General features: G+C 47.0%; 1 pseudogene; it reads left to right on the top strand.

Moving 5' to 3' along the window:
• The first annotated feature begins 11,943 nt into the window (after positions 1–11,943).
• Positions 11,944–25,146, top strand: part of LOC119364044 — a 32,900-nt pseudogene continuing 19,697 nt past the window's right edge.

The following is a 25,146-nucleotide window of genomic DNA, read 5'->3' as shown; positions in this document are numbered from 1 at the left end:
CTGAAGTTATTTGAACCATTCAATAATTCAGACTTGTGTTTCATCAAGTAAATATACTTAGTATCTACTCAAATCATCCGTGAAGTAAGAACATAACGATATTCACTGCGTGCCTTAGCACTTATTGGACTGCACACATCAAAATGTATTACTTCCAATAAGTTGCTATCTTGTTCCATCTTACTGAAAACGAGGCTTTTCAGTCATCTTGCCCATGTGGTATGATTTGCATATCTCAAGTGATTCAAAATCAAGTGAGTCTAAATGATCCATCTGCATGGACTTTCTTCATGCGTATACACCAATAGACATGGTTCGCATGTCTCAAACTTTTCAAAAACGAGTGAGTCCAAAGATCCATCAACATGGAGCTTCTTCATGCATTTTATACCAATATGACTTACATGGCAGTGCCACAAGTAAGTGGTACTATCATTACTATCTTATATCTTTTGGCATGAAAATGTGTATCACTACGATCGAGATTTAATAAACCATTCCTTTAGGTGCAAGACCATTGAAGGTATTATTCAAATAAATAGAGTAACCATTATTCTCCTTAAATGAATAACCGTATTGCGATAGACATAATCCAATCATGTCTATGCTCAAAGCAAACACCAAATGACAATTATTCAGGTTTAATACTAATCTTGATGGTAGAGGGAGCGTGCGATGTTTGATCACATCAAACTTGGAAACACTTCCAACACATATCGTCAGCTCACCTTTAGCTAGTCTCCGTTTATTCCGTAGCTCTTTTATTTCGAGTTACTAACACTTAGCAACCGAACCGACATCTAATACCCTGGTGCTACTAGGAGTACTAGTAAAGTACACATTAACATAATGTATATCCAATATACTTCTATCGACCTTGCCAGCCTTCTTATCTACCAAGTATCTAGGGTAATCCTGCTCCAGTGGATGTTCCCCTTATTACAGAAGCACTTAGTCTCGGGTTTAGGTTCGACCTCGGGTTTCTTCACTAGAGCAGCAGCTGATTTGCCATTTCATGAAGTATCCCTTCTTGCCCTTTCCCTTCTTGAAACTAGTGGTTTCACTAACCATCAACAATTGATGCTCCTTCTTGATTTCTACTTTCGCGGTGTCAAACATCACGAATACCTCAAGGATCATCATATCTATCCCTGATATGTTATAGTTCATCACGAAGCTCTAGCAGCTTGGTGGCAATGACTTTGGAGAAAACATCACTATCTCATCTGGAAGATCAACTCCCACTTGATTCAAGTGATTGTTGCACTCAGACAATCTGAGCACAAGCTCAACAATTGAGCTTTTCTCCCTTAGTTTGCCGGCTAAGAAAATCGTCGGAGGTCTTATACCTCTTGACGTAGGCACGAGCCTGAAATCCCAATTTCAGCCCTCGAAACATCTCATATGTTCCGTGATGTTTCGAAAACGTCTTTGATGCCTCAACTCTAAACCGTTTAACTGAACTATCACGTAGTTATCAAAACGTGTATGTCCGATGTTCGCAACATCCACAGACGACGTTTGGGGTTCTGCACACCGAGCGGTGCATTAAGGACATAAGCTTTCTACTGATCGCATAATCGCTACTGTCAACTTTAAACTATATTTTCTCTAGGAACATATCTAAACAGTGGAACTAAAGCACGAGCTTATGACATAATTTGCAAAGATCTTTTGACTATGTTCAGGATAATTAAGTTCATCTCATGAACTCCCACTTAGATAGACATCCCTCTAGTCATCTAAGTGATTACATGATCCGAGTCAACTAGGCCGTGTCCGATCATCACGTGAGACGGACTAGTCATCATCGATGAACATCTTCATGTTAATCGTATCTACCATACGACTCATGCTCGACCTTTTGGTCTCTTGTGTTCCGAGGCCATGTCTGTACATGCTAGGCTCGTCAAGTCAACCTAAGTGTTTCGCGTGTGTAAATCTGGCTTACACCGTTGTATGTGAACGTAAGAATCTATCACACCCGATCATCACGTGGTGCTTCGAAACGACGAACTTTCACAACGGTGCACAGTTAGGGGGAACACTTTCTTGAAATTTTAATGAGGGATCATCTTATTTACTACCGTCGTTCTAAGCAAATAAGATGCATAAACATGATAAACATCACATGCAATCAAATAGTGACATGATATGGCTAATATCATTTTGCTCCTTTTGATCTCCATCTTCGGGGCTCCATGATCATCATCGTCACTGGCATGACACCATGATCTCCATCATCATGATCTCCATCATCGTGTCTTCATGAAGTTGTCTCGCCAACTATTACTTCTACTACTATGGCTACCGGTTAGCAATAAAGTAAAGTAATTACATGGCGTTGTTCAATGACATGCAGGTCATACAATAAATAAAGACAACTCCTATGGCTCCTGCCGGTTGTCATACTCATCGACATGCAAGTCGTGATTCCTATTACAAGAACATGATCAATCTCATACATCACATATCATTCATCACATTCTTCTTGGCCATATCACATCACATAGCATACCCTGCAAAAACAAGTTAGACGTCCTCTAATTGTTGTTTGCATGTTTTACGTGGCTGCTATGGGTTTCTAGCAAGAACGTTTCTTACCTACGCAAAAACCACAACGTGATATGTCAATTGCTATTTACCCTTCATAAGGACCCTTTTCATCGAATCCGTTCCGACTAAAGTGGGAGAGACTGGCACCCGCTAGCCACCTTATGCACCAAGTGCATGTCAGTCGGTGGAACCTGTCTCACGTAAGTGTACGTGTAAGGTCGGTCCGGGCCGCTTCATCCCACAATACCGTCGAAACAAGATTGGACTAGTAACGGTAAGCATATTGTACAAAATCAACGCCCACAACTACTTTGTGTTCTGCTCGTGCAAAGAATCTACGCAATAGACCTAGCTCTCATACCACTGTTGGGGAACGTAGCAGAAATTCAAAATTTTCATACGAGTCACCAAGATCTATCTTTGGAGAGACTAGCAACGAGGGGAAGGAGAGTGCATCTACATACCCTTGTAGATCACTAAGCGGAAGCGTTCAAGAGAACGGGGTTGAAGGAGTCGTACTCGTCGTGATCCAAATCACCGGAGATCCTAGTGCCGAACGGACGGCACCTCCGCGTTCAACACACGTACAGCCCGGTGACGTCTCCCATGACTTGATGCAGCAAGGAGAGAGGGAGAGGTTGAGGAAGACTCTATCCAGCAGCATCACAACAGCGTGGTGGTGATGGAGGAGCGTGGCAATCCTGCATGGCTTCGACAAGCACCGCGGGAGAGGAGGAGTACTTGGGAGAGGGGGAGGGCTGCGCTAGAACATGTGGTGCGGCTGCCCTCCCACCCCCCACATATATATAGGGGCAAGGGAGAGGGGGGCCGGCCCCCTCAGATCCAATCTGAGGAGGGGACAGCGGCCAAGTGGGGGAGGAGTGCCTCCCAAGTCAAGTGGAGGCCCTCCCCCTTAGGGTTTTCCCCTTCCCATGCGCATGGGCCTTGGGGGGGGGGGCTGGTGCCCCTGGCCCATTAAGTCTAGGGCGCCCCCCTACAGCCCATGCTACTGTATTGGACGTGGTGGAACAATTTTCGGACCTCCGGACCCCTCCGGAATCCTCCGGAACCTTCTGGAAGCTTCCCGGTAGAATACCGAAAAAACCCGAACTTTTCCGGAACCCGAATAACAACTTTCCATATATAAATCTTTACCTTCGGACCATTCCGGAACTCCTCGTGACGTCCGGGATCTCATCCGGGACTCCGAACAACATTCGGTAACCACATACAAACTTCCTTTATAACCCTAGCGTCATCGAACCTTAAGTGTGTAGACCCTACGGGTTCGGGAACCATGCAGACATGACCGAGACGTTCTCCGGTCAATAACCAACAGCGGGATCTGGATACCCATGTTGGCTCCCACATGTTCCACGATGATCTCATCGGATGAACCACGATGTCAAGGACTCAATCAATCTCGTATACAATTCCCTTTGTCTAGCGGTATAGTACTTGCCCGAGATTCGATCGTCGGTATAACGATACCTTGTTCAATCTCGTTACCGGCAAGTCTCTTTACTCGTTCCGTAACACATCATCCCGTGATCAACCCCTTGGTCAGATTGTGCACATTATGATGATGCCCTACCGAGTGGGCCCAGAGATACCCCTCCGTCACACGGAGTGACAAATCCCAGTCTCAATTCGTGCCAACCCAACAGACACTTTCAGAGATACCTGTAGTGCACCTTTATAGCCACCCAGTTACGTTGTGACGTTTGGTACACCCAAAGCATTCCTACGGTATCCGGGAGTTGCACAATCTCATGGTCTAAGGAAATGATACTTGACATTAGAAAAGCTTTAGCATACGAACTACACGATCTTTGTGCTAGGCTTAGGATTGGGTCTTGTCCATCACATCATTCTGCTAATGATGTGATCCCGTTATCAACGACATCCAATGTCCATGGTTAGGAAACCGTAACCATCTATTGATCAACGAGCTAGTCAACAGAGGCTTACTAGGGACATGGTGTTGTCTATGTATCCACACATGTATCTGAGTTTCCTTTCAATACAATTATAGCATGGATAATAAACGATTATCAGGAACAAGGAAATATAATAATAACTTATTTATTATTGCCTCTAGGGCATATTTCCAACACCTCTCACTCGGGGGCTTAGCTGCGAATCAACTTTCACATAAGTCTCAGACATTCAAAAACTCAAAGGAAAGCATTCGGATAACTCCAGAAGTTCAAAAGCAAATGCGAGTATTTGGGCCAAAAGCCCGAAAGAGTTTAACGGATACAAATTCACTCGGCATACCGAGGCAAATGGATAAAGCTTAAAGTTTTTCTCACTCGTCAGTGGGACTGGCCGACTCGATGAAAGTGTCCAGATCGATGCCATGTGCAATCCGAGTGGCCGCCTTGATGAATGTCTACATGAAGTCTTCAAACTTGAGCTTCTTCATGTTGCGGCCTGGAAGGACTTCAACTTTTCCCCCTTAGCATCCTTGCAGTGGACACGGACAAGGGAGATTGCCACATCAGCCCCGCAACAGGCGGCGGACTTCATTCATGCTTGCACTCGTCGGGGAATCTGATTAAGGCGAGCTATCATCGTCTCTAGATCATTCTGGAGCGTTTCTCCTGGCCACAACTCCTTGTCGATTCTTCCCATCGTGGCCCGCAAACGGATGATATACCCCAGAGAACCGTCAAGGCGGGCTTCGAGCCATATAATGCCCAGGGCTGCCTTGTCCCTGATGAGCGACCTGGTGGGATTCAAGTCCCTCTCGATCCTATCAGTCTCCAACTCGAAGTCGGGGCAATATTCTGCAAACAAAGATAAGAACCGAGTCAACATATGCAAAGTTCAATCGGAAATAAGAAAGAGTTCACCTGGATAGCAAAGGTACCTGCGAGTTTGGTGTATATCTCCTTCGTGGAGTCTTCTATGTATTTCTCTAGAGAGTCCCTCTTCTGAGTGAGATCAATGACCCTCTCACTCAAAGTTTTCTTCTCTTGCTAGAAAGCACTCGCCTGGGTCTTGAGCCTATTGACCTATTCGGCTTGTTTTTTGAGCTTGGAAATCTCTACCTTCGCTTCCTCAGCAGCGGCCCTCAGTGATTTGTTCTCCTCTTCAAGTTTTGCGGCTGAAGCCAACTTCTCTTTAGCGGCCTTGATCTTCTCCCTCGCCACCTTCTATGCTCCAGCCAGTTCATTGTCCTTGTCAACAAGTGCCTGCTTCATAGTTTCTAAAGAAATAGAGGTCCTAAGCCGCACTTGGAGTTGATAATTTTCACTATGCATATCTGTTCAAGTGAAGTCACTCGGTTCAAAGAAGGGAAGAAAGTGAAAGCAGAATGCTCGGTTGTTGAGACTTACCTCCCATGGTCTTCACTTCCACTGGCGTGCGAGTTGTGTTCCTCTTCTCCATGTCTAGATCCAGTCAGAGCTAGTTCGTCTCCTTCTCCAGCGACACGTACTGAGCCCCGAGCTCACAAGTTTTCTAGTGCACGGGAAAAGAAAATGAGTCAGTCGTGGATAAAAAGTGCATTGAGTGTATGAAGACTAGCACTCCCGGGAGGAACAAGATCGATCAGTGCCAGGTCCTGAAGTACCCTCTGACCTCCGACTCAGCAAGGAACCCCAAGTACCCTAGGATCAGCACCCCCGGAAGGAACAAGCTCGATCAGTACCGGATCCTGAAATACCCTCTGTCACGAGTTGCTAGTGCAACCCACTCAGCAAGCTGAGGAAATCACAGTTCTATCAGACTCCCGCCGACTTCCTGCAATCGGTGGCAGTCTCGGGGACTACACCCAGTGGGTGCACTCAACGTGCGCCCATTGGAAAGTGACTCATGTTGAGGAACAAAAAAACATGCATGTGTGTTCTACAAGACTCTCACTGGTTGCCTACAATCGATGACAGTCTCGGGGACTACACCCAGTGGGTGCACTCAGCGTACCCCCACTGGAAAGGTATCCACTCAGCACAGTCCGCCTAATTCGAGTGACGACCAAAGATGGAAATGCAAGAAGCTCTAAGATTCCCGCCGATTACGAGCAATCGACGACAGTCTCGGGGCCTACACCCTATGGGTGCACTCCACGTGCCCCCACAGGACACACACCCCTAGTGGGTGTACCGAAAATCTACCGATCGGAACACTTACAACAGATGAATCACACTTATGATGGAACTTACTCGAATATTTGCTTGGAGAGCTACACTAGCATCATATGCCATCTTGCTGGCATCGCACACCTCCTTCAGACATTGGGTCATCAACTCTGCTTGGATCATTGCCTCTTTGCCGACTCTAGTTTGTTCCTCTAGCACTCTATGCAGATTGAATATATTGACGGGAGGAGTCGGTGTCGGGGTCGGGGCCGTCGGCGCAGGCACGACGGGGTAGCACCGGCCTGGGAAGAGCCTTGCCCCGGAGGCGCGGTCACGTCGGACGCAGGTGGAGCTCGAGGCATCTTTCTTGGTGGCGTCTTCTGAGCAGTGGCCCGTGAGGCAGTTGGAGCTTTGCTCCCCTTCTTGGCATCCCTCCGCGGCGGTTCTTCATCATCATACGCTATGTGGATCATCTCTGCAGGCACTACGTTCACCCGACATTGTCAGCCATAGTTCACAATTCAATCGAATCATAGAACAAAGCCAAAAGAAACCATCAATACCTTTCTGGGAGGTGGCCGCATCCGCCGACTCGGCCTCGGCACGGTCTCCGCCAACCTGCATGGGTGACATCGTCGAAGTAGCGGCCCTAGTTCATAGATTCACTCGGTCGAAAGAGCCAAAAAGTTCATAGAGACAAAAGGAAAAGGTGCAACACTCATGTCAATGTGATGGGCATGGTGACCTTGATCTTGGGCAGAGCTTTCCGAGGCTTGGGTGAGGCAACCTTGAGCTGCTTGGTGGTCTTCTCCATCGGCTCCAGCATCGATGCCTGAGTGCGCTTTAGGTTCCTAGCACTCGAGACCGCAATCTTGCTCTGGCATGCACTCGAGTCTTGGGTCTGCTTGAAACAGCGTTCCGCACGCACCTCTGCAGACGGAGAAGACTCAGTCTCATCACTCCCCTCTGAGTCGTCACTTTCTTCCTTGCTGTCTTTCACATAGCTGTCCTCAACACTACCTTGGTCGCTCTCCACATTCCTGGCGAGGTGGCCTCCGTTTGGAACAGGCGAGAACAACCTCTACAATTCCTGTAAAGCACAAAGAACAAAGATATTCGGATCAGTCAGTTCAGTCGGATAATTTGCAGAAATGATTCAATGCATATCACACCTCCGTTGGCGGGTGCGCGTTGTCGAAGGGCGGGATCTGCCTCAATCCCCAAGGATTGTCGTGAGCACCAGTGATACCTCTGAGCCAGTGCTCTACAGTCTCCTTGTCGACGTCCTCCAGGTGTACTCGAGTCGGGTCGTTAGCCTCGGCGTACCGCCGCATGGGATGAGCCCGCTCCTACAGCGGTTGGATCTGCCGACTGAGGAAGACCTCCAGCAGATCCAGGCCTGTCACTCCACCCTGAATCAGACCGACTACAGAAGCTACAAGAATCCCCACTTCTGTCTTTTCCTCCTTGTCCATCTCAGCGATGGAGGTGCATTGACCCTCTCGGGCATGCAAGGAGGGAGGCCAGTCGACGAACCAGCACAAGGAATGTCATCGCAGTAGAACCAAATTGATTGCCAACCTCTAACCGACTTGGGAAAGGTCATTATAGGGAGAGTGCTCCTACCCCTCATCTGGATGCCTAAGCTGCCGCACAATTGGATAACATGGATTTTCTCCCCCTCAGGGTCAGCCTTTTTGATCGACTAGGAACGACATGTGAAGATGTGTTTGAATAGCCCCCAGTGCGGCTGGCAGCCTCAGAAGTTTTCGAACATGGAAATGAATGCACCAAGGTATGCTATGGCATTCGGAGGGAGATGGTGAAGCCGGGCACCAAAAAAGTTCAAGAAATCATGGAGGAAAGGATGGGGCGGCATAGAAAAACCTCTCTCGACGTGAGCGACGAGGAGCACGCGCTCCGCTAGACGCAATGCAGGCTCAGTCTCCCCCTCCTCTGGCAGCCTCCAGCTCTCTTCCCGCACCAGTCCGTTGATGATGAGCCCGCCGATGTCCTCCACCGTGGTGGTCGATGGGAGCGCGACCCTGGAACTCGACGCCTTCTTCACCCTCTACAGCTTCGCTGTCTTGTCCTTTGCCATCACGACGGAGCGCTCTAGCGCCGAGCAGACTCGCGCGGAGTGGAGGAGAAGAGAAAGATTGGAAGACTAAATGCAAGGGAGAAAAGGGGATCTGGCTCTCTCCCTCCCTCACCGATGCGACAACCTTCTTATACTACTGGCCTCTCCTCCTGCCGATCCTCACTGCTGGATTACGGGCCTGCAAATCTCCGAATTTCGCTGGCGGAGATCCAGAGATGCGTGGCGGGAAGTGGGCGAAAATCAAGGCGTCACGCGCCACTTCCCCCACTCACCGCGTCGCAACCGTTCGCGCGCGCATCTCTGATTTCAAATCCCGCAAAATCCAAGATCTATAAATCCGATTGCTTGCCCTTTAAAATCCTTCCAAAAACTCTCGAGTCTTGTCTGCCACCCGATGCACGAAGACACATTCCACTCGGTAAGAGACATCCCTCGCCTAGCTCAGGACTGTAAGCAACTCTCACTTGGGAGTCACATGATCCGGAATCTGTCAAGGCGTCGTGCGAAGACAAGGTCGTCGAATGACCAACAGGAGCTCTTGAGTGCCTCTATAGTACTCAGCTCACTTGGAGGTTCGTTCCGATTCGGCCTGACTAACCTTGACCAATTCGGGGGCTAACGATGGGGACATGCACTAAGGGTACGGAAACATGCCTGACCTACAAACCCTACCCTAGGACACCATGCACCTTACACTGGGCCCTAGGGCCAGACCAACATTCAAATACTCTGCAACCTGACGGTCACTAGAAGTCACTAATCACTCGGAAGATAGCACTCAACTCGACCGGACCACTTCACTCGGAGAACCTGTCATCACTCAGATAGAGAAGACCAGGAGGCTCCCCGGGATCACAACAGTTAGGACGTTCGTCTGCCCTCGTCAAATGTATTTAGTGCGCATGTTACCAGTAACTGGCGCCCTTAAACTCCTCCTTAAACCCTTGGTAACGACAACATTCATGGGCGAGGGTGAACTCTATATAAGCCTCCTCCCGTTCCGTGACAAGGGTTCGCATCTTCTGTAAACCATACACTCCATCAAAACAGCTCAGAGCACTGATACATAGGGCTATTACCTCCACATGAGGGGCCTGAACTCGTAAATCCGAGTGTAACAACTGCGCCCCTCTAATTCGTACCCCTATACACTATTGTCAGACTTACACCCATGACAGTCGCGCCGACGCTCAGGTTAATGGCGGTTTAACGCCACAACCCACCCCTTCCCATGCCATAATGGTGGGCCTTTGCTCAATTCCGAGAACTTTTATTTATGCACAAAAAACAACACCATGGTAATTCTGCTGAAAACAGCAAGTGTCCTATAGCAAGTGTCCTATACCCCGCGCTACTACTATTAATTTCAAAAAAAAAAACTCTTGATCCCGTGCGTGCTGTCAATGGCGACAATGGTTCGATCTAGCGACGACAGGGGTCGCCGAAGGCGCAGACGGGTAGTTGCAGACTAGATCCGGCGGTGGCTGCTAGAGAGGGCCCGGATCCAGGGCAGAGCAAGGTGGCGGTGTGGGGCTCCTCTTCGCGGCCAAGGCAGAGAGCTCCTGGTCGTCCATGGCAACGACTTGCACGAGCATGGACATGGGAGGGTGAGTCAAACCAGAGGGAGAGAGAGAGAAAAAGAGAAACGAGGGGGAGAGGAAGGAGATGAAGGGAGCAGCGGGGCTGGTCGCCGGTGGTGAGGTGCTCCGGCGCGATGGCATGGAGACGCAGGGGAAGACCGACGAGCTCCTAGTCGCCGGCGGTGCGAGGCAGAGGCCTCCTTCGGCGCCATGGAGGAGGAGGCGCGCATGGCCAGGAGCCCCATGGGAGAGCCTACGGAGAGAGAGGGGGAGAATGGCACGAGAGAGGAGGGATTTGGGGGAGGAGATGGGGATTTCAGGACTGTTAAGAAACCTTGTACTTAGTAGTAGCGCGGGGTTTATACCCCCCCGCTGCTACTATGGCCTGTCCCAGGGGCACGGTGGAGACCACTTAGTAGCAGCGTGGGTTTATAGCCCCCGCTACTGCTATCAACTTAGTAGTAGCGCGGGTTTATTCCCCTCGCTACTACTATGCACCAAAAACCTTGGGTTCCACGGGGTAAATCAATTAAAAAGGGACAACATGTCCCGAGGGGCATGGTGGAGACCACTTAGTAGCAGCGTGGGTTTATACCCCGCGCTGCTACTATCAACTTAGTAGTAGAGGGGTGTTAGACCCCACACTACTACTAATTAGCAGTAGCGCGGCCCATATACCCCTCGCTACTGCTAAGCATCTATCTACAATGTACTTCCTAGTAGTGGAGCTTGGAGCACTCCAAATGCTTTCTCCACATCCTTCCTAGCTGCCTCTTGCATTGTTGTAAAGCGGCTTTGTTCGTTGCCTTCCGAATCGGATATGGTCTTCACAAATGCCGCCCGCCGAGAATATATACCATTAGCAAGGTAGCTCCTCATGGTGTAGTTTCCGTTGATGGTGCAGTTGCATGGTGGAGCTTCCCTATCATAATGTTTCTTGAACAAAGGAGATCGTTGGAACATAATGATGTCATTGTATGAACCTGGCGTGCCAAACAGAGCATGTCAAGTCCATGAGTTCTTCGATGCCACTGCTTCAAGCTTGACAATGACTTCTTTAAAAGTGGGCCCTAGCGGCGAGTCGAACAACGAGCGTTGTGCATATCATATCTGCCCTAGATATGAGCCGATTATAAGAAGTGCCGGTCAGTTCGGACGTTTGGATCAAATATACTCCCTCCGCCTGATGAAAAGTGTACATATAGAAATTTTAGGACAAATTATGAAGTGGAGTAAAAAATGCAATGGAAAGATGCAAGCCACCATTCCTCTCCTCTTTAATTATCCAACCCCCAATGAACTAAGTTCATGTAGAAATTAAGAAAACCAAGTGTAGAATGGTATTGGTCTTGATCACTGTGTTATGAGAGAAAATTATTTTTTCTACTTTAAAACTGTATTGGGATTTTTTCTACTTGAAAAGTGTATTGGGATTTGGGAAGATAGAAGTACATTTTTTTTGGACAAATTTAAAAGCCAAACATACACTCTTCACCGGACGAAGGGAATAGAGCGTTCAATTGGACAGCATTTTTTTGTCCGGACGCAGCCCGCCGGGGCTTTTGGGGTCCGGTTGTAGACGTAGGGGCGGAACCGCGGAAGGGCATATGCTGATACCCCGTTATTTTTCTTCCCTTCCGTTTTTCTTCCTTGAGGCGCCGCCTTTCTCTAGAGACTCCCGGAGTCTCGAGACTCGAGGGCACCAACGGCGTCTTCTCCGAGCCAAAGCTCCCGATTCCTTACCCACCGACACCCCCTGCCACCCGCACCCGCACCCGCAACCCTCGTCTCGGCCACCCCTGACTCCTCTTCCCTAAGATTCCGCGATCCGCTAGGACGCAGGTTTGAAGAGGGAACCCCCAGCCGCCGCCGCGGCCGCCGAGCACCGGACGACGACGTTAGCGGGCACGCGAAGTGGAATGCGATGTGTGGTGAGCATATCCCGTCAATTTGATACCCATTATTCAGGATTGGGATAGTAGGATTCCATTCTTAAGAGCATCTGGGGCATGGCGTACTAATCTGTATCTGTAGCAATTTGTTTTCACTCTTTCTGCTCCTTATGAGGCTGCGCAGTTCTATAGCAAATCTCAAACCAATGTGTGTGTGTATGCATAGTTTGTTTCCATAGTAGCATCCATATATGGCTGTACGTTTTAGATTTCTTAGCAGTCGCGTGCTGCCTTCTTTAGGTAGAAGAGTCGAGAAGCAGCACGTAGATACATGATTAGCCACTGCCGCGAGGATTCACAAGATTCATCTTCTCTTGAATTAAGCTGGATTTAAAATTTCATGAAACACATAAAAATGCATTCTCAAACGCAAGCATATCTTACAATTTTGTATTTGTACTGTCGTTATCATATCCTTTTTATGTTCATATTTGACTGTCTCTTTCTTTCAGAGTGATCAATGTGCAGTGCATTAAATGGCACGGAAGTGACATCTAGCTCAAAAATGCAACGTTTTGTATATATCAATGATGAGTCCTGCCGGGATTCCTACCGTGACAATCGGGTTTCCAATACCAAATACACCTTGTGGAATTTTCTCCCTAAGAATTTATTGGAACAATTCAGGTCAGGTTCTCAGTTATTTTATACTGTTTTGGTATTTTTGCACACTCTACCATTCAAGTATAGTACTCTGACCTGCAACGTACATGAGATCCATCATCTTTTTAGCACTTTGTCAAAAACCCGACAAAACCGTCCTGTTTCCTTTTCTATTGAATTTATTCCGTCACTATTTCTGCATTAAATTACATTTCTTCCATGTTCACTTCTCTAAATATTTCAGGCGTTTCATGAATCAGTATTTTCTGCTAATCGCCTGCCTTCAGTTGTGGCCCACTATTACTCCTGTAAGTCCTGCAACTACATGGGGCCCGCTTGCCATAATCTTCATTGTTTCTGCTTCAAAAGAGGCTTGGGATGATTACAATAGGTATCTTTCCGACAAGAAAGTAAATGAAAGGAGAATCTGGGTGGTAAAGGATGGCATCCGTAGACAGGTTTTCCCCCCTTTCTCTACCAACATTTATTTCTCTCTCAGTGGAGAGAGAACAACATCCTCCTTAGCCTGTAACAAGTTGTGTCAATATTTGCGTTCATCATTACTTCTGTTTGTCAGCCATAATCTGATATCAATTGTTCAGTTTGGCAGTCGGCACCACAAATTGTTTCAAAGTATAAAGCCTAAAGCTTGAAGTTTCTTGCACTCACTTGTAATTTGCTTAGCTATTGCTTGTGCTGGAACTTGTATGTCCATCTGTGTACTGTAAAGACCTAACAGTGCATTGTTACGTGTGCCTTATGGATCATTGATATCAGCGAGAGTGAACGGATTATAGGAGTTGTCATTTGTCAGTGTATCTTTCATGTTCGGCTAAATGGATGAAGTTGTATTTCTTAGGAAAATTAACTCTGGGACACTGCAAAAGTATGATGTTTGCTGAGGACACTGAACAATTGATTATTTTGTAATCGACATTTCAGAATCAATAATCATGGTCATTTGACAGAACATGCCATGTCCCTTGAAAAACAGATACTATTCTGAGATTTAGGAGAGAGCAGGGACGAGGAAAAATCTTATTTGTCAAATACTTTAATCAAAGGCTTAATAGTTGATTATAGATGGTCGAACCATCAGATTTGATGGCTAATTGTTAGGAGTTCTTTCAATATTTGGACGTATCGAACTGACTAAGATCTAAGATTGACATCTTACACATCTTCTCTTCACTAGATTTGGAACCAACAATATTTTACTGGGCCTTCTATAGTAAATGACCATATTTTTTGTAGAGTCTTCAATGAATTGTTGATTTTAGATTGACGTTCAGCAACCACCACACATTTGTTTTGTCGTAGAGCAATTCTGCCTATTTCAAATGGTTCTACTTATGGCTACTTGGGTTTAGATTGATGAATATTTGATTGTACAATACTAATTTGTGTTTTCAGATCAAAGCAAGGGGGATACATGTCGGAAATATAGTGTGGCTCCATGAGAATGATGAGATCCCATGTGATCTTGTTCTCATTGGAACTTCTGATCCTCAAGGCATCTGTTATGTTGAGGTAAATGATTCTACTAACAAACATTAGATAATATGTTTATTTGGTATTCCTGCTACATGATATGTGTGATAGGACTCACTTGGGTGGCCATGGCCTTGCTTAGGTGCATATTAAATTCATCTGAAATGCCTTGACATGTCAATTCAACAGGATATACTGGAGGTCATATTTGTCTAATGAATGTTGATTCTGATGCTACCCTTCTGATGGCCCGATTATTACATTTTAATGTTTGCAGAATCTGAAATCTGAACATCGAAATTCTCTTTTCCCAGTTTATAAAACTAAGTTTACTAATATGTGATGAGAAATTTTAGTGACTATACAGTAATAATATTTGGAAACAGGAAACAGCCGCTGATGGTGAAAAATGCAAGCTGGTAGTAGTGAGCATTTTTATTTTTCTAGACACTCTGCTAGTACGAGTTAATTAACAAATTTATGGAGTTATATGTCATGGTTGTTTAACCTAGAAGAAATTAACCTTCAGAATCCTTTTAGTAGTTGGTTTGGCTAGAAGGTAAACCAATTACTAGGATATTGGAATTAAGCTGAGTATTGGGGACCAGGAATTGTGCCTCTCAGCAATACCTGTTGTTTGAATCATAATGAAATCGGAATAGCATTTGGGACCCACCTCCATGGATTTTGGTTGACAACTAGGAATCCTGCCTAGTACCAAACTCAGATCCTTCGAATTGCATGGAAATGTTTGCCCTCACATTTCTCGACTCTGATGATACCAAATCGCCCCCATCAATACATCGCTTTTTGCAAGATTCTGTTGACCTGCTGTGTCACCTTTGCTGGTGAAATCCACTTGTGTCGTCCTGTTCTGCCATATGGCCGGATCACCTCCTGTTCTTTACCAGTGCCGGTGCCGCATCCTGTTGTTTGGCCCCATGGCAGCGCTGCCTGCTGTGGTCTGTCGCGTTGCAGGCTTCGCCTCTTATGTTCTACCCCATCTCAGGCACCACCTTCTGCCCTCCTGCGTTATACCCTGTCGCAGGCACCGCTTCCACTTCCTTATCTGTGCGGGCGCAGTTGTTTGTGCAGAGCCATGAACTGTGACCACTACAAATCTGGGCCTTGCTGAATATGTTAACTAATGACAACCACTTCTCCAGAGCCATGTAAAAAGTGTTTACCGAAAAAGGCTTTCGCCCCGCTTTATAAATAAAGCAAACCGCCACAAGACATACAACCACAACAGGTCCACACACACACACCACCCAAGTACCACAACAAAGTATTAAGGTTCTGCTGAGGGCACAGCTCAACAAGCCCAGAAGAAAGAGAAAAAACAAAGCCTGCCCAGTGCAGGCGATCTAGTCAGGCTCCGGCGGAGGCGGCGGCGGCGGGGGCGACAGGCGGACGGCCATCGAGCAGAGATCGGCGATGAAGGCAGAGATGGCGTCCCGATCCAGGGGGCGGCTAAGCAGCCGCCAAAGCTGCAAGAAACCCGAGAATTTGTAGAGAGCATCAGTAGTGCGACGAAGAGGAGTACGCTGGATCACTAGCTTATTGCGAACGGTCCAAAGCGTCCAGGCAAGGACCCCAACCTCGAGCCACCTAATGTGGCGAGAGGACGAAGGGGACAATTGGAGTTCAGCAAATAAGTCCGGGAAATTGGTGTGGCACCAACTCCCACCGACAATCTCGCGAAAGCAGCTCCAGAGGAACCGGGCGGAGACGCAGGCGAAGAAGATGTGGTTGGAGTCCTCGGGAACAGCACGGAGGGGGCAGATACCAGTGCCCGGGCCATTACGCTTGCGGACCTCCACACCGGACGGGATCCGTCCACGGATCCACTGCCACATGAAGATGCGAATCTTCAGGGGGACGCGGACGGACCACACCATCGATAGGGGGAGGGGAGCGGAGGAGGGGGCAATGGCCAAGTATAGCGATTTGGTAGAGAACTGGATGTAAAAAGTGTTTCGTAATCATAAATATATATCTAAGTAGATTCCACACCTTGAACTCAAGCATATATCTATAGCTAAACCAGTATAAAGGCACGAGTTGGTCTTGACACTTCTAATCTGAGCCATCCGAAATCTTTGATCCTATCTCATAATCATCCATCCAGTGGTTGTGGACAATGCCATATCTCCCTTAGCCACTCGTATGCTTATAGGCTCTTCATTTTACTTATCATCTCCTAGTTAATTACTATCTAATTTCATTTGTCGTGCTTACAATTTTGTTTCTATTTTATATTTTTGTATATGAAATTCATTTATTTGCTCTCAAGATGTGCATGTTATCAGATTCTTTTTCTTGAATGTTATCTGAAACTTCTTGAATCAATGTTTTCAAGTTAACATGGAACTGTACAATCATTTCTATAGGTGGGCTTAAAATTTTCCTGTGCTTGCAATACACTATCTTGCACATGCAGTGTAGATCCCTCGGAGCATATAATGTAACAACTGAACTAACCACTGACAGATGGTTGAAGAATGATATAAGGCTGAGAAAACAACTCTTCCAAAATTCTTGCGGATGATTATTAATTTTGTCCAAATTAAACATGCTGTTGATGAAACATAGGAAAGGGTACGAGGCGGTGAAACTGGAGGGAGATAGCGAAACAGAGGCAGTGTTTGAGAGATTTTAATTTTCACAGTTAAAACAAAACAAAAATACTGAACATGAGGTTATCTGGTCGTTTTCTAGTGATGATTAATGGACTAATTTACACTAGTTGCAATATAAACAACTGAAACTTATCGGCATTGCAAGAAAAGTTTCACTCATTCTGTTGATCATGTTTGATGGATTGTTAAAAGGTGATTAGTATCTCAATACAACTCATACTTATAGATAGTATAGATAATTTTTTTAAGTTTGATTTAAGATTTCAGCCTTTCGTCAAAAGCATGCAAAATTTCATGTTTTTATATCTTTCCTTTCACATTAACAATATTGAGAGTAAGAAAACAAGTCAACAGAACTGTATCTATTTCATTTATTTTTGTGTTCGAATTTGGTTACTTGAACCGGCTTTGCACGTGAAGGGCTGCTAATCGTGTGCAGCAGTCTTGTTTTATTACTCTCGAGTATATGAGAACTTGGCATAGATGAACCTGTGCGTATTTATTGGCATGCAGAAGGAAATTGTGCTAGAATGCTCTCTTTTATTGTGCACACCATAGTCTTCTCAATTTCAGTAGGCTCCTTTTGTACTCTCCTTCTATATCTGGGGATAGATCTGTTTCGCTTTTGTGATTGGTTTATGATAATTTACAGAAATATTGTGCAGCTTGAAAGCCACCATGTTACCTACTGTTACAATAATCTAAATAGAAAATTTACTTTGGCTGTTTTCAGTACTGATAGTGCCAGTTTTTCTCACTTTTACTTCAGACCGCAGCTTTGGATGGTGAAACTGATTTGAAAACCAGAATTATCCCGTCAATTTGTGCTGACCTGTCATCGGAGCAATTGGGGAAAATCAAGGTGAGCCTTTCTGTACTTGTACATTCTTGGCCTTTTCTCATGCCTTCTCTGATTGCCTGTCTCTGGATTGAGCAGGGTGTAGTCGAGTGCCCCAACCCAGATAATGACATAAGAAGATTTGATGCTAACATGCGCTTGTTCCCTCCTATCATTGATAATGAGAAATGTCCTTTAACTATCAACAATACACTTCTTCAGTCATGTTACTTACGGTACACGGAATGGGCATGTGGAGTTGCAATTTACACAGGTAAAGATAGCTATATCAAACTTCGTTTAGCCTATTCTTGATTTACTACCCCAAAGATGCATGTTTGAGGCATTTGGTGTGCACTTAACTGACCAAACAAAATGTCTTTTGTGTCAGGCAATGAAACCAAATCAGGAATGAGCAGGGGAACTGCGGAGCCCAAGCTTACCGCTGCTGATTCAATGATAGACAAACTCACCGTTGCAATATTTATTTTCCAAATTGCTGTTGTTCTTTTGCTGGGTCTTGCTGGCAATATCTGGATGGACAGCCATGGTCGTAAGGTGATATTTATCTCCGACGAAAGCAGTTTCCTTAAGTAGCAAATTCAGTAGTACTTTCATTCGATGCATCGATGCATGTTTTTATACTTTCTGTAGGTAAAACTACTTGGCCCCTCAACTATTGACATGGTTATTGCGACAGTTCAATTTGCAGCACCAGTTTCAGTACCCTTTAGTTTGCACCTTACTCTGAATAATGGTGCAGATACCCCCCTAGCCAAATACTTGCAAACCACCTGTCCCATCCCCACCTAAAACAGAAATAAACCATCTCCCAAACATGCATCAAATGCGTATCTTTTGTATTAGGTGAAGGCACCAAGATGGCTCAAAAGTTACAGCGAACGGAAAAAACTAAGGCAAAGGCAAAAGCAAAAGCAAAATAAAACCAGATGGCTGTACATCCATCCTAGGTTTACGAGTCGACAAGTCGACGAGTCGTTCTGAGGTTGAGACTCATAGACTAATCATGACTAATCGTGACAAGTCGACACGGAAGTTGCGACTCATAGACTAGTCGACACTGAAGTGTAGTCGGCCCTGGAGTTGCGACTCATAGACTAGTCGATAGACTAGTCTTGACTAGTCCTTGGACTCATAATCTACATGCTAGGGGCCCAACATTGGGAAGACGCGTGTAGAAATAAACCATCATAAATCTGTTTAACCCCACCTGTCAACCCCTTGTACCTCTTCTTTGTCTTCTCTTGTCTTCCTTCCCTTCCTACTTCTATCTCCCCCCTCGCCTTCAGGTTCATGGCCAAGTTTATGTTGAGGATGCCTGAAGCGGGAACCTCACGACCTGGTTAGCTGTCGTGCTCAGCAGTTGGCACCACTGGGAATCTGCCTCATCATGAATGGGTCTCAACATTGGAGCTGTCTAGGAAGCCAGGGCATGGTAATGTCGCTGCGATCATTTCGCTCCTTTGTTTCTACTGTTATGGACACAAGCTTGTCCAGATGTGATGAAGTGGAGAAGGATGCCATGGACCATGGTCATGCTTGCCTATGACTGAAGTGCCCTAGTGTGTGATGCTTCTCTATTGGTGGCGGCCAGCCAGCCACAGCCAGTTCCAGCTCCAATACCATATCCTCCATCCATACCGAAATCCTTAGGAGCCTTCAGTTATCTGGCGCTAGATTGTGCAGCTGCAGAGACCATGTGGGATCCAGATGCTACTCTCCTGCTATCAGAGCCAAAGAGGCCAGGGTCCCAAAACCCTATGTGAGACCATTTTGGGCACTAATCCAGGCAGGCAACCTCTCCTCGAGTGCTCGCCAGAGGCTGGGATTGGGTGGCTGGAGGGAGGAAAAATATAGAGAAATGGGGGAGGATAGAGAAAGGAGAAAAAGAGTCGTTTTTACAGTTTTCTTATCTCTGACGTGTAGGGCCTACTGTCCAGGTAGGATTGATGATCTGACAGCCATGCCATCCAAAATGCGTATGAAATCGGTCTTGGGACCTAATATAAACGGTTTTGGTAGGTGCAAATTATATGGTTTTAAAGTTCCGGGTGTAAATTAAACTGAACCAGTAGTTGAGGGGCTAACTATAGACTTTCTCCTACTCTTAAATCTAGATCTGCAAGGGATTGAATGAACTTTATTCTATTTTTTCTTTGATCTGATTATTAGTTTACTTTGTGTCCTTTTGTGTAGCTATGGTATCTCATGTATCCTGCTGAAAGACCATGGTACGATTTCTTGGTTATCCCATTGCGCTTTGAACTACTCTGTTCAATAATGATTCCGATTTCCATAAAGGTATGGTTATAAGTTGATTTTTTCCCTTCTCGTGCTGTTTGTTTGAGGTACTCCAGCTTGCAAATTTGCAATGCACAAAGCTCTGATTTTGAAGCTTTATTTGTAAAAGAATTTGCAAGAGGATTTTTTTGTATTGATCCTTCACATTCATGATAGTGTACGGAAAATAGTACTAAGATGTTTTTGTGTAAATTCCAGTTCACCATTCTTGATTGAACATAAAGAGTTGATGGCCTTAGCCCAGCACCTCCCCTTGGATTTTCTTTCCTAGTTCCATCCTGGGCTTTGCTCATTGCCTGGAAGCCCAGTTTGCAAAACCTTAAGCCTGAAAAAATTAGCCATCAACTCTAATTTTGAATGATTGAGATTGCATGACATTGGTACACGCTGCCGAGATCAGGCTCGCGCTATTGCTCATATTATTGCCTTTTGAAGTTCACATCTTCAACACTACCCCCCTTGACGTGATAAGCAAGTGACACTTAATTTTCCAAGTGCATTCCCAGTATAGTAGTATTTCTTTCTTCACGTGCATTATTGCAAAAAATATATTTCAAATCTATGTTCCAGTGTATTATTTCTTTGGTTTCCGAATGAATGTTTTAATTCAAATAATTAGTTTCAAGGTGCCGCCATCACATGTCATCAGGATCAATCGTAACCTGCAAATAATTAGTTGTAATTTTTCTTACCAATTGAACTATTCCTTTTCTTTTTGTAAGAGAAACTGTCGATTGAACTATTCTCTCTCAGCGAACAAACCTACACCGCCACCATCATGGTAACCATTGGCTTGTTCATGCTTACACAAAAATTCTCTGTAGATGTTTGATTGCAAACTTTATTGATTCTTTCTGTGAGGAAAACCTCATTTATGAGGTACCATCTTTTTTAATTCTACTTACTAGTGCATTTCATATTTTGTTCATTGATGACGTAAGTTGTTTTAATTGCCCGATCTTTCAACTGTAGAGTGTTCCACTATTAGAGTTGTTACTAACTATATTATGGTTTCTTCTGCTTAGTGTTAAATAAAGTTCCATTGCCTAACTTTGTTAGTGTTTCTAGGTTACTCTTGATTTGGCTAAAGGTGTATACGCAAAATTTATTGATTGTGATGATCAAATGTTTGATCCGGAAACAAATACACCTGCCCACTCAGCTAAGTATGTGATATAGTTTATTCATCTGTATAAATTAGGTGTTCATCAGACCTGTGTTCTTTATATCTTAGATCTTATATAAGTGCCTCTTTCAGCACAGCTATTAGCGAAGACCTTGGGCAGGTTGAATATATATTAAGCGACAAAACTGGGACATTGACAGAGAATAGAATGATTTTCAGAAGATGTTGCATAAGTGGTGTTCTATGGAGATAAAACCGGAGATGCTTTAAAAGGTATCAACTTGTTCTCGATGTTCGTCCCATTCTGGCAGGCGTATTTTTAGCTTGTCTAGTAGGGCTTGATATGAAACATGGTGTTCTTTTGCATGAAGTACGAGCTGTACCTGAAGCTCTTCATTGACTGCCAAATATTTCATGCAATTGGAGGCAAAGCACATGCATTTTCATTTGTTGACTAAGTACTCCCTCCATCAACGTATTTAGGTGGCCTTTGTTTGAGCTGCAGCTTCAGATTCTCGGATTCTAGGCCTCACAGAATCACAATCTAAAACAAACATGCAGATTCTTGTCTCAGCTTCATAGAATCGCTTGTGAAAATTGAACTACCAGGTACGTCGAAGCGGAAGCTGCGAATTCGGTGATTCTGGAGATTTCCGAGCTGCCACTTATGCAAGTTAAAGCCTAGCCCAAGTTCTGCCCGTTATTACAACAGAAATACCACTCCACCCAACGCAACCTCAGGACGGGTCCTCCTCCCCTTCGTTGACCGAACAAAAAACAGAGAGACCGGGAGGAGATGCGGGGCTCTCTCTAGGGTTCCGGCGCCGCCACCCTCGACGCCACGTTGGCTCCAGAACTGGTGAATCCGGCGCCGCCACTTCCGCCATCCCCGTATTCCGGCCAGCGAGCCCCACCTCTGCCGCTGCCAAGCAGCTCCGCACCTCCGCCTACACCGCCCCGCCCCCAACCATTGCGTATGCCGCCCCGAGGTCTCCCTGCGTCGCGCGTGCCGGCCACCATCGTCCTAATCCCCGTCCAACATCCAGCAACAGTCATCCCTGAGCTTGGTTGCGCCCCTCCCTGATCAGTTCAGACTTTTGGGTGAATATTTTTAGGCTCCATCAGTATTTAGACGCGGGATAGATGTAGACCTCATATATTTTTATCAAATATTGTATTAGTTGCATGTAGAACTTGAGGCCTCTTGGCTCTGGTGCAATATTGAATCGGATGCACCAACCAGTTCACCTAAAAGTTCGAACTGACCTTAGAACAGCGGGCAATATGTTTCAACACTAAATACCACATTTTTTCTTCGAGAAAACGCAAAAGACCTTTGTGTTTCATTTCATTAAAAAGATGGGGTGTACAAGTACAATCCTCCTAGGAGGCTGGAACTACATAGTGGGGGCTAGGATCAGTGGACATCCCATGACTGTGGCAAGACGACCCTGAGTCCTTGGGCCCCTGCTGTGGCTCAACAGCTGATCTCTACCTTGATCTTGTCCAGGATCTGTTCGGGAGATGGTCTCGCGTGCTCGAAGACAATCATTTCTGTGCTTCCAGAGCATCCACGGCACTAGTAGGGCGACGGACTGCAGGGCTTTGCGCAATCCTTGTGGTGTGGCCTCCTTCGTGCGCAACCACCAGTCCATGAGGTTGGCCTCGCGCTCCGGGACAGGGGCAGGGATGCCATGTTAGGGTTGCATGCCATGTCTGACGGGCAAAGGGGCACGCGAGCAGCAGGTGCTGGATCGTCTCGGGTGCTTGGTCGCAAAGGAGGCATCGGGGGTGGTGTTGTAGCCCTCGACGAGCAAGCCTGTCTGCGGTCCAACACCGGTCTTGGTTAGCCAACCAGTGAAAAAATTTCACCCGCGGTGGCGCCCAGCTCTTCCAAATGAGCTTCCAGGAGTGGCAGGAAGTCGATCCCTGGAAAGTGGCCAAGTAGCATGATTGCGTGGAGTAAATCCCGTTTGCAGACCATTTCCAGCGCAGCTTGTCCGGCTTGTTGGAGAGTGTAGTGCTCATCACGTCCTGCCACAGTAGCAGGTATTGCCCGATCTCGTGGACCCCGAGTGTGCCATGAATGTCGCGCGCTCACGCGTTCCCGGCAAGGCCAGCAGCCACAGTTGTCGACTTGCGGCGTCGCTTGGGGATACACTCGTAGAGCAGGGGCGCGATCTCTCAGACGGACTGCCCGTGCAGCCATCGGTCCTCCCAGAATAGGGCAGTCGAGCCGTCTCCAACCACCATGGATGTGGATGCGAAGAAAAGGGCTCGCTCATCGGTGGTGAACTGCAGGTCTAGACCCTGCCACGCGCGCTCGCTGTCCGTGCGGGCAAACCAGAGCCAATGCAAGCGCAGTGCCAACCCGGCGCGCTCCAGGTCGCGAACTCCGAGTCTGCCATATTCGATCGGACAGCAAACATGTCGCTAGTTGACGTGGCAGTGTCCCCCGTGTGCAGCCGCGCGTCCTGCCCAGAGAAACCCTCGCTGGATCCTTTCGATTTGTCGTAGGGTTTTCTTTGGGGGCGCTAGTGCTAGCATTTGATGGACGGGATGTCGCGCCGAGGGTGCAGCTGTTGCAGGATGTCTTCCTGGAGGGCACGCGGCATGAGGCGACCGAGGGTGTCGACGGCAAGCACGAAGAGCTGCGGTGATATAGGGTCTCCTTGGCGCAGCCCGCAACGGTGCCAGATCGGCGGGCCGGGTTCCTCGTTGAGCATCACACGAGTGCTGGCCATGGACAGGAGGATTGCGATCCACTCCCTGAAGCGATCGCCAAATCCGTACTGGCGCAAAACCTCGAAGAGGAAAGGCCATGACAGGGAGTCAAAGGCACGCGTTAGGCATCGCTTGGGCAGTAGTGTCAGGAGCGCTTGGTTCAGTTTGCTGAAGCCGTGCCCACGCATCTCGAACAACAGCTAGAAGACGTCGAGCAGGTCTTGTTTGATGATGCTCCAGCACGCCCGGAGAAATTCAGTGGTGAATCCGTCGGGCCCCGGCGCCTTGCGCGGCGGCATGCGCTTTATTACGTCCCAGATCTCTTCTAGGCTGAATGGCACGTCGAGGCACGCCAGATCAGTTGGCTCGATGAGCTGTGACAAGTCCAGCGTGTGGTCCCTATCGACGGCGGTGCCGAGCAAGCCGTCGAAATGTGTGAAGGCTGCTTGAGCCATCTCCTCGTGGCTGGTGAGTACTTGCCCGTCGACGTTGATGTTGTGCATGCGGTTCTTTTGCCGGCAGTAGGAGCACCGCCGGTGGAAGTTGGTGTTGGCGTCTCCGTCCTTGAGATTGGCGATGCGTGATCGTTGCCTGGCGATGGTTCGCTCCATGGAGGCAAGCCCGAGGTAAGCGATCTTGATCTGCTTGTGCAACCAATCTTCCGGTGGCGAGAGCACGCGGTCCTCCATGGCCTTGTCGAAGCGCATGATGAGTTCCCGGGAGATGGCCATCTTGTCTCAGATGTTGCCGGTGGTCTTGGCGCTCCAACTTGTGAGCCGTCGGGCTGTGGCCTGTAGGTGCAACACAAGACGTCGGAAGGGTTCAGGTCGTGGACTGAGCCCCAAGCCGCAGCGACCGTGTCGTGGAACCCGTCCAGGAGCAGCCAGTCCTCGAAGTGGAAGCGCCGATGGGCCGTCGGTGTGGGCGAGCAGTCCAATAGGAGGGGGCAGTGGTCCGATACGACTGACGCGAGGCAACGCTGATGGCATTCGGCATGCGCATCCTCCCAATCGGACGTGCATAGCACACGGTCCAGGTGCAACAGAGTCGGAGGTGATTGCTCGTTAGACCACGTGAAACGGCGTCTGTTGAGGTATACCTCCTTCAGGGTGAGGTCGTTAATGAC

This window comes from Triticum dicoccoides, chromosome 2B (assembly GCF_002162155.2).
Source record: "Triticum dicoccoides isolate Atlit2015 ecotype Zavitan chromosome 2B, WEW_v2.0, whole genome shotgun sequence".
In the NCBI taxonomy this organism is placed as follows: Eukaryota; Viridiplantae; Streptophyta; class Magnoliopsida; order Poales; family Poaceae; genus Triticum; species Triticum dicoccoides.
Note: the sequence above shows the minus strand (reverse complement) of the source record. Positions and strands in the feature narration are given on the sequence as shown.